Source organism: Triticum aestivum, chromosome 7A (genome assembly GCF_018294505.1).
Source record: "Triticum aestivum cultivar Chinese Spring chromosome 7A, IWGSC CS RefSeq v2.1, whole genome shotgun sequence".
Lineage (NCBI taxonomy): Eukaryota > Viridiplantae > Streptophyta > Magnoliopsida > Poales > Poaceae > Triticum > Triticum aestivum.
In genome coordinates, this window is record NC_057812.1 from 177,714,720 (window position 1) to 177,727,702 (window position 12,983).

General features: G+C 47.2%; 1 pseudogene; it reads right to left on the reverse strand.

Annotated features, from left to right (window-relative positions):
• Positions 1-1,579: 1,579 nt before the first annotated feature.
• On the reverse strand, positions 1,580-5,240 carry LOC123151270 (uncharacterized; annotated as a pseudogene).
• Positions 5,241-12,983: the final 7,743 nt, after the last annotated feature.

Below are 12,983 nucleotides of genomic sequence, written 5' to 3' on the forward strand. Positions count from 1 at the left end.
CTAAATGCGTAAGCACATAGTACCATCTATATATGACTTTCAAATATAACAAGATTTTGCATCCTAAAGATAATTCCAGTAGTCGAACTAAGAACAAGGAACCACACCAAAACCGAACAACTGACCATACACATGAATACATGATGGTCTAAACTTTTAGCAATAATCATGTCCGCTTGCCTGACCTGAATTCTGCATTTGAGGAGTCTAATGGGCCTAGAGCTCTAGACTAATAATGGGATAAGAAGCTGAAACTCAAACTCCATTCAGTGTAGCATTCCTGAAAGGAGGTTCAGACTTCAGACATGGACATGCGCCAGTTGCTGCTTTGAGGTCTGTATTTGTTTCAACTGGCAAGCTACAAAATAAGGATTGTGACCAGTTCCTTCTTTCCTCCATTCTACCGCCTCTCCAGTAGGCACGCCTGCCTTGCTGCCCACAACATTGTAGACCGACCGACGCCCCACAACTTCCGCCATCGGCCCAGTAAAAAATACAACTAAATTATGGGATTCATGCATTGTCAATGAAACTACAAAAGAAATCCGAAACTAACAGAAAAGTTCAGACTTAAATGATCAACAAGTGCAGAGTCCGAAAATATCATTCATTATCATTTGTACTGTAAAAAAGGGTTAGAGAGAAAAATTAATGAAGACCAGTCACATATTGACATATACCTATTCAGATCACTCCCTCTCCAGCATTGGCAATGCTCACTAGATCTTTATAAATCTGGGTACTTGTTTGAGTTAAAAATAACAAAAGGGAATTCAGAAAGGAGTTCAAAATATATAGCATTGGAGGGTTAGATTCAATTTAACCTCTTGTACCTCCTGTGCATGTGTGAATTAAGGAGTAGCAAGCACAGGAACAGCAAAATTCAGAGATGACAGAAAATCAAGGAACAAATTACACAGAACTATGGAGCTAAAATACAACTATTTAGAACAAGGCACTGTTAAAAAAGACAACATAGTTCAGCAAGTCATGAACATAAATACTGCAGGATTTAGATACCACTTACATACTGTAAATTCAGTTGGCAACAAGACAGACAAATTGCACTTAGATTTCAAGGAAAATATGACTACTCCACACTGTAAATCATCAACATTGACACTATAATAACTGTTTACTCCACACTGTAAATAGACAGAACAATTTTTTTTTGCCACATCTTGAATCTGCTCTGCAACCTATGAACTTGTAGTTGTTCTGCAGATTATCAAGAGCAGTGAAACTGTTTTGATTTACAAACATAGTTACTCCTACGACTTATCTGTGGTTGCCTAGATCATAACTGCTTATCTTATAGCCTAATACAAAAAGATAAGAGCAGTTTTAACATGTTCCATCACAGGAAACAGAGCAGAATTAGTACTGGTGCAGCAGTGAATGCAAGGTTCAGAAAATCCATCACAGGAGCAAGAAGAACAACAACAGTTTTAGTAGCTTGCATGAACAAGTGGAGCAAATTGCTCAGAGGTACATCCGTGGCGATCGTACATGGACGAACTAATACATCAGCCAGTGAGTATCCTCGTATACACTTTGAAAAAAAAAATCAACATCGGACTTAGTAGACGCTTGCAGGCGAGAAGAAGTTGCTATGCCCTCCAGCATGAAGATTGGCCGCGGCATTGCACCTCTTCTCCTTCTCGAGCGCCTCTTCGGCCTTCCACGCTTCTTCAAATGGATCGAAGGAGCACGGCCGCGGTTTGAACAAGTGGTCCTGTCCCTGAAGCGATGGAGCGTCAAGATCCGACGCGGCATTGTACCTCTTCTCCTTGTCAGCATCATGGAAGGCAGGGTAATCGGACTGCAGCACGCCTTGGTCCAAGGCATCCAGGTACAGAGGTTCCTGTTGGCCCATCTCCACGCGAGAGTTGGCTCCAGTGATTGGCTCAACTTCAATTGGATCGTCTTCCATCATTCTCATTAGTTCTTCAAGATCAAAACCATATTCCTCCCAATCCGGCAAATCGGAAATAGGCCCCAATGGCTCAAAGACATCCTTTTCAGTTGTGCTCCTTGCAATGCTTGAGCCAGCCTCTTGTGATTGGGTGGACTCCAGCACATCTGACTGGGAGGAAATCTCAGGAGCTTGAGCAACGTCGGAGCGGCTGGATGTTGTAGTGGACTCGCATGATGCTTGTGCATACTGAACAGGGAAGTTGGTGTGAGCCAGCGGGCCATGCATTGCTCTGGCTGCCTCATCATACATCATTGCTGTCTATGGACAAAATCTAGAGAAATGCTCCCAATTCGGCAGAAACCCTACCAAAAGAGGTTTTTTTTTCCCTTGAGGGGTATTTCTAAAAACAACATCGAACCGACCAGTTTTCTGTGAACCGCCCGGTTCACCGGTTTTTTGAAAAAAACGGTCGGTTCAACCGGTTTTTCTGGTTCGCTTGCTCGAACAGTCTGATGTGCTTAAAAAAACACCGGGATCGCTGGTTCCGGTTTTTTCCGGTCCGGTTGGCTGTCCGGTTCGGTTTTTAAACTACGGGTGACAGAAACTACCTCCCTCCTTCCCCGACCTCTTGATAGAGGAAATACCGAGAAACCTCCTTTAGCTACATCCATGAAGAGACTGGACAGGTCTTGTTTTCATCTTGCACAATCCTGCAGCGATGATAAGCAATTCCTCAATGACATCCCATTTCTACTTGTTCCGTGTGAAAAATCTGTCGAGGTGTCTACTCAAACTAATCTGAAATAAGCTTTCTCCAACCAAATAAGTGTGAAATGTTCAGAGAGAGTTCCTCAAGGTTATGTGTGATTGTTAAACAAGATTTGCAAATTCAGGCTTGACAACTCATGAACCCCGGATTGTACATCTGTTCTCAAAAGCACACCCAGAAGTTAATCAGACTTGTAAAACTTAATCTAAGCTGCACTAGTTGTACGTCCTGACTCCGGAGTGGAAAGTTTCAGTTAAAAATAAATAAACTGCTAGAGCATACTGCAGTGATAGTTGAGACTTCAGAACCTTTACTGCCTGTATTTACCTGATTCTCTTTTACTTCAGAACCTATCCTCTCAACTGAAGGTCTGAGATGGGTTGACTAGTTGTTGCTTGTAGTAAAGGTTTAAGGTAGCATGGCTAACAACCATTATTTTTTCAAGTCTTAAGTGAAAAGGTCTTGTGTTTTGAACTGATAGAGCATGCTGCAGTGAGAGTACTTGCTTAAGTTTGCTCAAACGATAGTAGAGAGAAAACCTCACTAAAAACGAGACTTCAGAGTTTATTCCTATTAGAACCAAATGTGAGCGAAAGAACTGAACCGAAGCTTAGTAGTTGACGATGAATCGAAACTGACCAGAATCGTGCGATGGAAGGAGTAATTACGAAGTTTGGAGCTGAGAGAAACTATGAGCTGCAGCATGCAAAATTGTCAACACAAGATTCAGAAAATCCATCACAGGAGCAATAAGAACAACAACAGTTTTAGTAGCTTGCATGAACAAGTGGAGCAAACTGCTCAGAGGTACATCTCGTGGCGATCGTACATGGACGAACTAATACATCAGCCAGTGAGTATCCTCGTATACACTTTGAAAACAATTTCAGCATCGGACTTAGTAGACACTTGCAGGCGAGAAGAAGTTGCTGTGCCCTCCAGCGTGAAGATTGGCGGCGGCATTGCACCTCCTCTCGTTCTCGAGCGCCTCTTCGGCCTTCCACGCTTCTTCAAATGGATCATGGAAGATGATCGGCGGCGGGTTGTAAGTCCCCACGTCTTGAACAATGGATGACTTGTCGTTGGTCGAGACAGCCTCCCGCTCCTGCTCTTCTGCTCCTTCATCGAGTATAGCCCTAAGGAACTCCAGCTCGTCAGCTTCGAGCGGGACGATTTCTTCTGCAGCATCAGCGAAAAGCTTTTGCGGCCCCTCTGGTTCCAAGTAGAAATTCTGTTCGATGCTGTTAGTAGCTCCGACCGGGAGATCTTCCTCCACTTGTAACCCGAGAAGCTCATCGATTGTGCAACAGAACCGGTCCATGTCGTCGTCAGCTTCAGGTACGGACTCATCCGGCAAGAAATCCGGTGCTGCAGCGGTGAACGACGGTGTGGCAGGTGCCGGGACGGGGACAGCACCGCTCATCCTCTTCTTGGGGCGCGGAGGATGAGGATCGGCGGCGGCAGCCGGCGCTGGCCTCTTCTGCGCGTGCGTGCTCGGGGTCACGGCCTCTGGTTGCTGTTGCTGAAGCTTGTATGCTTCCGATTCCTGGCGGGCCGCGTCAGGAGCATGCTGAGCCAAGTGCATCTTGCAGAACACCTTCACCCCGTCGGAGACGGTGGCCTCCGGCAGCAGGCACCGGTATTCCTCCATGACCCAGCCCGTGGACTTGCCCTTCTTCTTGAAGGACAGGTTCTTGACCTCGCCGACCTTGACTCCCGCGTGGCAAATCTCCGTGGTCTTCTGTATGGTCCATGTGCCGCCGCCGGCGCCGCGCACGCTCTGGAGCTTGCTCCCGTTCTTGCTCTTGCACGTGGTAAAGAAGAACCGGTCGCCGCTGCTCACGGCCTGCGGCACGGGCGCGTACCGGGCGGCCAGATCCTTGGGCTCGCAGCCGGAGATTTCGACGCGGTGGATGAGCTTGTCGACGGCATGCAGCGTCTCGCCGGAGAGGAGGCGTGGCAGGTAGTAGGTGACGGCGTCCACTTCCGTAGGGCTCAGCCGGTAGTGGTGGAAGATGTCGTCGACGTCGAGCCCCTCCATCCCGGCCGGCGGCTGCCCGATCTGCTGCTAGGGTTCTACTGCAGCTAGGAAAGGGTGATGTCGATCGAGGGCGCGCGACTGGGATTTGGGAGAGGTTTGTCTGCGGGATCGGGAAGGTGTTGTGGTACGCGCAGGTGGTCTTTGCTGATATTTAAAGCCGCTGCACTACGCGATGGAGGACGCGTAAGATTTCCTTTTTTCTGAATCCGACTATGTCCCCAGTTCAGTTTCCCGTCAGTTATCTGAAACTTGCAGCTCCCGCTTGCTTTCATTTTCTGGAAATTTCCGTCAATCTGATCATGATGCGGTGCTGAAAATGTAGAGGATAGATGCCGTGCTAATTGTGATTCTTGATTTTGAGTATTACAAGTCCTTCCTATTTCTTTTCCGGGTGCATTTATTTGAACCATGCCCTCGGACCTTATGGGCGATAATACTGTATAATTTACCTTCACGGACATTGTTAACAGCCGCAAGCAGATTCAGCACAGAGAGAAATTGTTGGCCCCTGTCCTCACCGATGCACGATTCACGCCATGTCTTTTCAGAATGCTCCAACTGCGTGTGCAATTAACGCCGGTCATGAAGTATATAGCAAAAAAACTACCACATTACAGGCTTGGGTTACAAAACACTACCACTTTTTTTAATTGTTACATACCAAATTTTCAATTTGGAATGTTATACATTAGATCATTATTGCATATCATATTTTATTTTGCATTTTGGTTGATCCTAGAAATTCTACGCAACTCAATGACCCACAGAGAGAGTTGGGGATTTCGTTATTTTTATATTTGAGTTTTCTCAAATTTTGAGAATAGGATCATTTGATTTTATTTATTTTATCATCAATTATTTCTATTACAAAAATATGAGAGAGGGAATAAAATGACTTTTCCAAAATAAAGAAATATTGAGGATTTAATAATAAAATCAAATAAGTTTTTTTCAGAGTTTTTCGGTGTTTTATTTGAATTTAGGAAAAATGTGCGTTTTTCAAAATTGCATTTAGATCCCAAATACATGTTCACCTTGTGCGGCTTGATTTTAGAAACCTGTGAAAATTTATTTCGGAATTTTTGGAGTTCGTTTAGTATTTCTTTTTATTTTTCTTCTGCGCGTAATATTTAAAAAAAACGAACCGACCTAGGGCCGTGTCCGACTAGGACTCCCGGCCCGTTAGGCTATTTAAGCCGGGGGGAGGCCCAGCCAGAGCTAACCCTAGACCGAGCCGCCCCCAGCCCCCAGCCGCCGCTGCCACCGCGCCCCGCCGCCGCACGCTCGCCGAGGTTCGCCGCCGCCTCGAAATCCGCGTTGTTTATTTATTTTTTTCAAAAAATGTTCGGTTTTTCCGTCGGTTTTTTTAGATTCAGTTTTTTTAAATAGATCGGTTTTTCCGGTTTATTTAAATAGTGAGCGTTCGTCCGTTCGTTCGTTGTAGCGAACGTTCGTCGTTTTTCTTTTTCTCGGATTAAATCCGTGATTTTTCTGATCGCGATTCCTGATCCGATTTTCGTTTTAGTATTACTTTTCGCTCATTTATCAGAATCAGGCGATTCAAGCGCCTGAAGTTTCATCTCGAAACCCTCTATCCGTTTAACCAACTTAAATAAGATTTTGCTACTGTAAAATTTGCCCTAGATCCAGATTAGTAGAACAAAGTTGTTTTCTTTCGCCGTTTGACTTTCGTTGCTTCGTTCGATTTGATTCTTTTTGCCAACCGGAGTACTTAAGTTGAACCTTCTGGTTAGATCTCTTATTTGAGTTTTACCTATGCATTAGATGAGTACTTATTGTATGCTTGTTTGTTTGTCTGCGATAGAATACCCGGAGTGCGCCGCTTGTTACATTGAATTGCTAGGTTTCCCGGATCATCAGCAAGGCAAGTAACACTTTGATCATACCTTTCCTACTACCCAGTTTTATTGCATTAGATCAATCCTCACACATTGCATGGTTAGGATCTAATTAAATTGTGGGATGGGAAGTAGATAAGGTAGTACCTATTACCTGTTTATTATCAAACCTTTGGGAGTTACTTCTACGTTTGCTTATTATGTCATGCTATGCTAGTAGACGTGGATTGGGTGAGTGAAATCCATGACAGATGTGAGTTTTGTTAATTAATGGTTTATCTAAGGTGGCAACTTAAACACACATCTGGGTGGATTGAGGCACCTGGGTATTCCAGGACTTGCCTGTTTTCTTTTGGACCGCCACCCAGGCTCAAAGGGATCATGAGACTATTCATACTAGAAACTTCCGTGTGCAGTCACAAGCTATTATGGGCTCTAGCATAGTTGACTAAGTTGTGCAAACTCTTACAGTGGTAGACTAGCAGATGTAGGGGATGTAGGTGGTACGGTCTACCCGATCATAAGGTGCTAGCGCTTCTGAAAGACTATGTCTCGGTCATCCGTCTTCTCAAACACCCTGTAGTGCGAGAAATCCAACGGAGGCGATCGAGTCTTATGGGGAAAAATGCGTAAACCTCTGCAGAGTGTAATAAACTAATCATGATTAGCCGTGTCTCCGGTTATGGACATCTTGAGTATCTAGTACCTGGATTATCATGTGAATCTCAACATGTTACTCTAAATTAATTTTGTTGGGTTATGTTTAATGATGTTGTTTAATTGGGATTGAGAATGATGTCAACCATTCTCAATGTTTAACAACTACCATGATAGTTAGATAAATTTATTCCTTTGAAGTAGGCAAAAATTGGCTTTACGCAAAACTGTAATCATAGAGCTTTCCACCAGCCAAATATGCATATAGTATAGCCGTTTCATTCCATTACTCTCTATGTGTTACCTTGCCAACATATTCCATGTGCTGACCCGTTTCGGGCTGCAACGTTAATGTTGCAGACTTTTCAGACGACGATTAAGGAGTTTTTAGGTCGTGGTTCTATATTCAGTGATGCCGTTGGAGTTGATGGACTCACTTATCTTCCAAGCCTTCCGCTGTTATCGTTATTAGATGGCCTTAAGCCATATTTATTGTAACAAGTTCTCTATTGAGACACTCGATGTAATAAGTGTGTGATTGCTACTCTGCTATAAATCCTCCGAGTACTGTGTGATGTTAGCATTACTGATCCAGGGATGACACCGGAGCACAGAGATCAGACTGTTTGAGGTCTGGTTGCTACATTAATCTTTTAAAAATTTACCATAAATTGGTTGACTGTTTCAAAAAACACTAATAGCTCGATGATTAAAATTTGATTCGGATTATGACAGGGCGGGCCCACATGTTTGTTTGATCGTTAGGTTGACCATTAACTCTGACGTTATGACAAGTGGGCCCCCAAGTCAGCTTCTTCTTTGCCCATCAATGGCCGTCGGGAGGGGAGGCATGGTGGGGGAGGAGGTGCACTTGAGGACATTAGGAGGGAAGGATGAGCCCGCCGGCTCAAGCCCCGGCCAGATCAGGCTGCCCACGCCCGCAATACGCGTCCATGATTGACCATGGTGGGGCTGCCGACGCAACAGTGAGCAGCAGCCGCAGCGGTAGCGATGACAGCGGCAGCGATGGCTGCGGCGACCGAAGTTGCGGTCCGCACCCTGTGCACAACGCTGGATTCCAGTGAGACACGGCGGCGTGACAGCTTTTAGGCCGCGACCGAGCAGATCCGGGCGGCAGCAGCAGTAGGCGCTGGACGGGAGACCGACGGAGGTGCGGGAGTAGCTCCTCACAGCCAGTGGCCAGGGCAGCAACACTCGAGGTGGGCCTAGCTTGCTGGCCGTCAGCGGGACTCCGGTAGGTTCTGATGGCGCGAGGCGTCGTGCTCGCTCACGCGAGCAGTTAGCAGCGGCGATGTGAATAAGGAGGATGGGTGGTTTCCAGATGCAAGCAACTGCTGCTTGCCGCTGGCCATGGCCGCCACATCCACGGCCAAAGCAACACCCAGAGGAGCGGCGATGAGCTCGCTGGCGAGGACCCAATTGCTTTTTGTATTTTTTATAGGGACCCAATTGCTTTTAGAAATATAACAGGGACCTGATTGCTTCTTTAAAGATGTTTGGGTCCCACCTGTCATAACCTATCAACAATCAACTTAACATTTAAACCTAACGGTCAACCTGACGAGTGGGTCCAAGCTATCATAATCTAGCCTAAAACTTAACTGCTTAACCATTAGTGTTTTTGAAACAGTCAATCAATTTTGTGATAGGTTTTTGAAAGATTAAGAAAAGTGATAGTTTTTTATAACCCTAGCCCATGATGTGACAGTTTTTTGCTATATACTTCCGGACATGGCACCACCTGCGTGATGCTGCCTATTCACCAATGCACGATTCACGTCATGTCTCCAAGTCAGAATGGAGTCAACAGTCAAGTGGCTTGGAACTTGTAGTCACCCAGCAATACTAGGAATGCATCACGAAGACCAATGCAGAACATAGTACTCACCAAAGCCTAGAGCGCTCTACATACAAAAAGAAGGCCAGAAAACTATGATATCATTCATCAGGATACACTACCAAACCCCCAAAATTCCCATTGCACAATCTAAGTAAGACATGCGACTACTACACTTCCAGCGGGGTCCCGTCCCTTGTCGCTGACGCTGGATCAGGCACAAGAACTGGCATGGTACGACATCCTCGTGTTGCCCGCCTGCCTCGGGCTAGCACATTAACGGCGGCTACACGGTCGAGGGCTCCACCGCCTCCCGCAGTGAGCAGCAGTAGCGTCACGACAGCCGGTGCGACGCGCATGGCTGGTGTGAATTCTGGGTGGGGAAGAGCTTTGACGAGGTCATTGTGGAGGCTCGTCGACAGGAACTTGTGTGTCGCCGGGCTGGCGTGGCGCGACATGTCCATCCTCCCCTGCCCCGCCTCATGTTGCGCCCGCGGTTGTCGTGAACCCACACCGGAGATCCCACCCAACCTGGCGGTGCTCAGAGAGGCAAGCAACCCCGACGACATGTTCGACCTCTTCTAAGCGATCTGTGAGTCCGCGACGGCTCAGGGGTGGGTTCTGCGTCACGCGCCTCGCGACCCAGATGACATGCCGGGGTGGAACAAGGCCCTCCGCCTGTCCATGAAGGCAGCGACGGCGACGAGGAAGACAACAACCTCGACTTCCTCGGCGCGGGAAGCAGCGACGACGATGACGACGGCGGCCCGGGCGATGATGATGGCGGTGAGCTCGACTTTGTCATGATGGACGGTGCAAGTGACGATGAGTAGATTAGTTGTTTTAAAAAAGTTTTTGTTCAAATTTCGTTCCAATCTTTGTAAAAATCCTAAAATATGCATTATGTTCAAATTATGTCCAAATTTGTCCATTTGAAATTTGTTGGAAAAAATTAGGAAATGGTCGTCCATACCATCCAATTTCTGTTTGAAATCTATATATGAAAAGAAAATGCCCGCCAAACCAGCCGAAGGTTATAATTTGTGTAAAAAAAGCCCGCCCGAGCCATTGGGCCCTACTAGGCCCGTCCCGAATCATGCCTAAACGGGCGACTAGGGACGGCCTTTCTAACTAGGCAATGGTGGAGACATGTCCACAGGGGCGTCAGTAGGACAACCCGTTTTTTTAGAGGAGCTCGGTGTTTTGGGGCTCGCCTAGCTATTTAAGCCGGTTGACGGACCCCTCGCGGCGCGGGGAGGTCCTGAAGTACTAGGGGTTGGGGGTGGGAGACGTGGACGACGTGCGCTTGGCGCGCTGGTGAAAGTGCAATCATGCCCTTACATCATGTTTTGATGTTGATGACAATATACATGTAGGGGACTAACGATGTTCGTCAAGTGAATCTCAGGTGTTAGTCCCCGGTTCATCAAATGTGTGTGGATTGTGAACATACGGAGTTGATTTTACTTAAGGAAGAGGTATCAAAACGGAGTTGATTTTACTCAAGGAAGAAGTATAAAAAAGGTTACATAATTGTTTTCTTGAGTATAGGATCCCGCACTATTAAGAGGGGATCAGTAGGGTTAGTAAAAGACTTGCTCATGACACAAAACTCCTTCTTTAGATCTATCACTATTTTCTCTAGCTTGTTCTGTCTCTGGCCCTGCTGGATGTCCGGGCCGCACGCCGGATATCCGGCCCGCACGCTGGATATACGGACTCAACTATCCAAAGAACACTTTGTGCTCGTGTTGTCTTCCGGATGTCCGGCCCTCCATGCTGGACGTCCGGGCTCTCCATGCACCCCATATTTCTGGGCTTCCTTGCCGGATGTCCGGCTTGTGCTATCCAGGGGGCTGTTTGACTAGGTCAACTTGCCGGATGTCCGGCCACGTGCCGGATATTCGGGCTTCCCTGTGTCACCAGATGTCCGGGCTTTGCCCCGGATGTCTGGCACCTCTGCTTCATCCTCTTCTTTCTGCTTTACGGTGGTAGTGCTACACTAGGCCGGATGTCCGGCCCCTGTCCCGGATGTCCGGCCTACCCTGGCATTTGCACTACAACGGCCATATTTGCTCTCACACTATATATAGCCCTCTCCCACACGGGAGAGGGTTGACCATTCACTTTGAGCAGACCCTAGAACACATTTCACTCACTCACTCACTCACTCTCTCTCTCACACACACACACACTCTTCCACACCAAATCTTAGATCCCTAAGGGATTTGAGAGCATTTGAGAGAAGTTGTCCTCCCAAGTGATAGATCCACTCCTTCCCCTTCTTTGCACCAAAGGAATTCGTGATTTGAGAAAGTCTTGAGCTTTTCCCCATTGTTCTTGTTACTCTTGGAGGTTGGAGACTCCTAGGCGAGAAGAGTCTTTCGGAGAGGAATCGACCATTGTGATTACCCCCGGAAAAGTTTGTGAGGGTTTGGAGACCACCCCAAGGTCTACCACTAGTGATTGAGAAACGCCTTCGTGGTGTTGTCTCAAAGGGATAATAGGGTGAGCCTTCGTGGCGTTGGTGTCCTTCGTGGTAACATCCACCTCTCTAACGGTAACGTAGCTTCCCTCCAAGGAAGTGAACATAGGCATACATCCTCGTCTCTCGGAGTTGCGGTTATTCCTAACCCTAACTGTCTACTTGTGGTTACTTGTCTCTTAGCACTTACTTATGTCATATTGTGCTTATTTACTCACATATTTGTGTTACTTGTTTATCTTTGTCGGTGTCAAAACCGGCGGATCTCGGGTAGGGGGTCCCGAACTGTGCGTCTAGGCCGGATGGTAACAAGAGGCAGGGGACACAATGTTTTACCCAGGTTCGGGCCCTCTTGATGGAGGTAAAACCCTACGTCCTGCTTGATTAATATTGATGATATGGGTAGTACAAGAGTAGATCTACCACGAGATCAGAGAGGCTAAACCCTAGAAGCTAGCCTATGGTATGATTGTATGTTGTCCTACGGACTAAAACCCTCCGGTTTATATAGACACCGGAGAGGGTTAGGGTTACACAAGGTCGGTTACAAAGGAGGAGATATCCATATCCGTACTGCCTAGCTTGCCTTCCACGCCAAGTAGAGTCCCATCCGGACACGAGACGAAGTCTTCAATCTTGTATCTTCATAGTCCAATAGTCCGGCCAAAGGATATAGTCCGGCTGTCCGGAGACCCCCTAATCCAGGACTCCCTCAGTAGCCCCCGAACCAGGCTTCAATGACGATGAGTCCGTCGCGTAGATTGTCTTCGGCATTGCAAGGCGGGTTCCTCTCCAAATTCCGTGTACCTGTTGAAATAGTGTCCGGCCTCTTGTGAATGTTGCGCTCCTTGGCTTCCACGCCCAATAATGGCCACTTTCCACGTGTCGAGCGAATGTGAAGAGCCAGGGTGTTTTTACATTTACCCCCTAGCTGTGTGAATGAGCTGCCTATTAAAAAGACGAGGATTCAGATCCAAATCACACCATCCTCCCCTGGCGAGCCTTCAACATAGCGCATCCGACAGAGATCCATTCCATCATGGCCGGTCGACGCAGCTCCTCCTCTCGCTCCCCTAGCCCCAAGCCTGGAGATTGGGAGAGATGTTCCGTCCCGCACAACAAATTAGTGATGCTTCAGACCAAGGGATTTCTTCCCCCAGCATACATGGTCCTGGTTTGAGCCGGGCTCGCCACCTATAATGGCAGAGAGCTAGCGGAGAGCCTTCCCAATCCCTCCAAGGGAGAGCGGGTATGCCTTGTCCCTCATTTGGTAAGAGGGCTCGGATTTCCAATTCATCCGTTTCTCTGGGGGCTCCTGGAGTTCTACGGCCTCCAGTTGCACAACCTTACGCCTGCCTCCATATTGCATATCGAGGGATTCGTTGCCCTTTGCGAG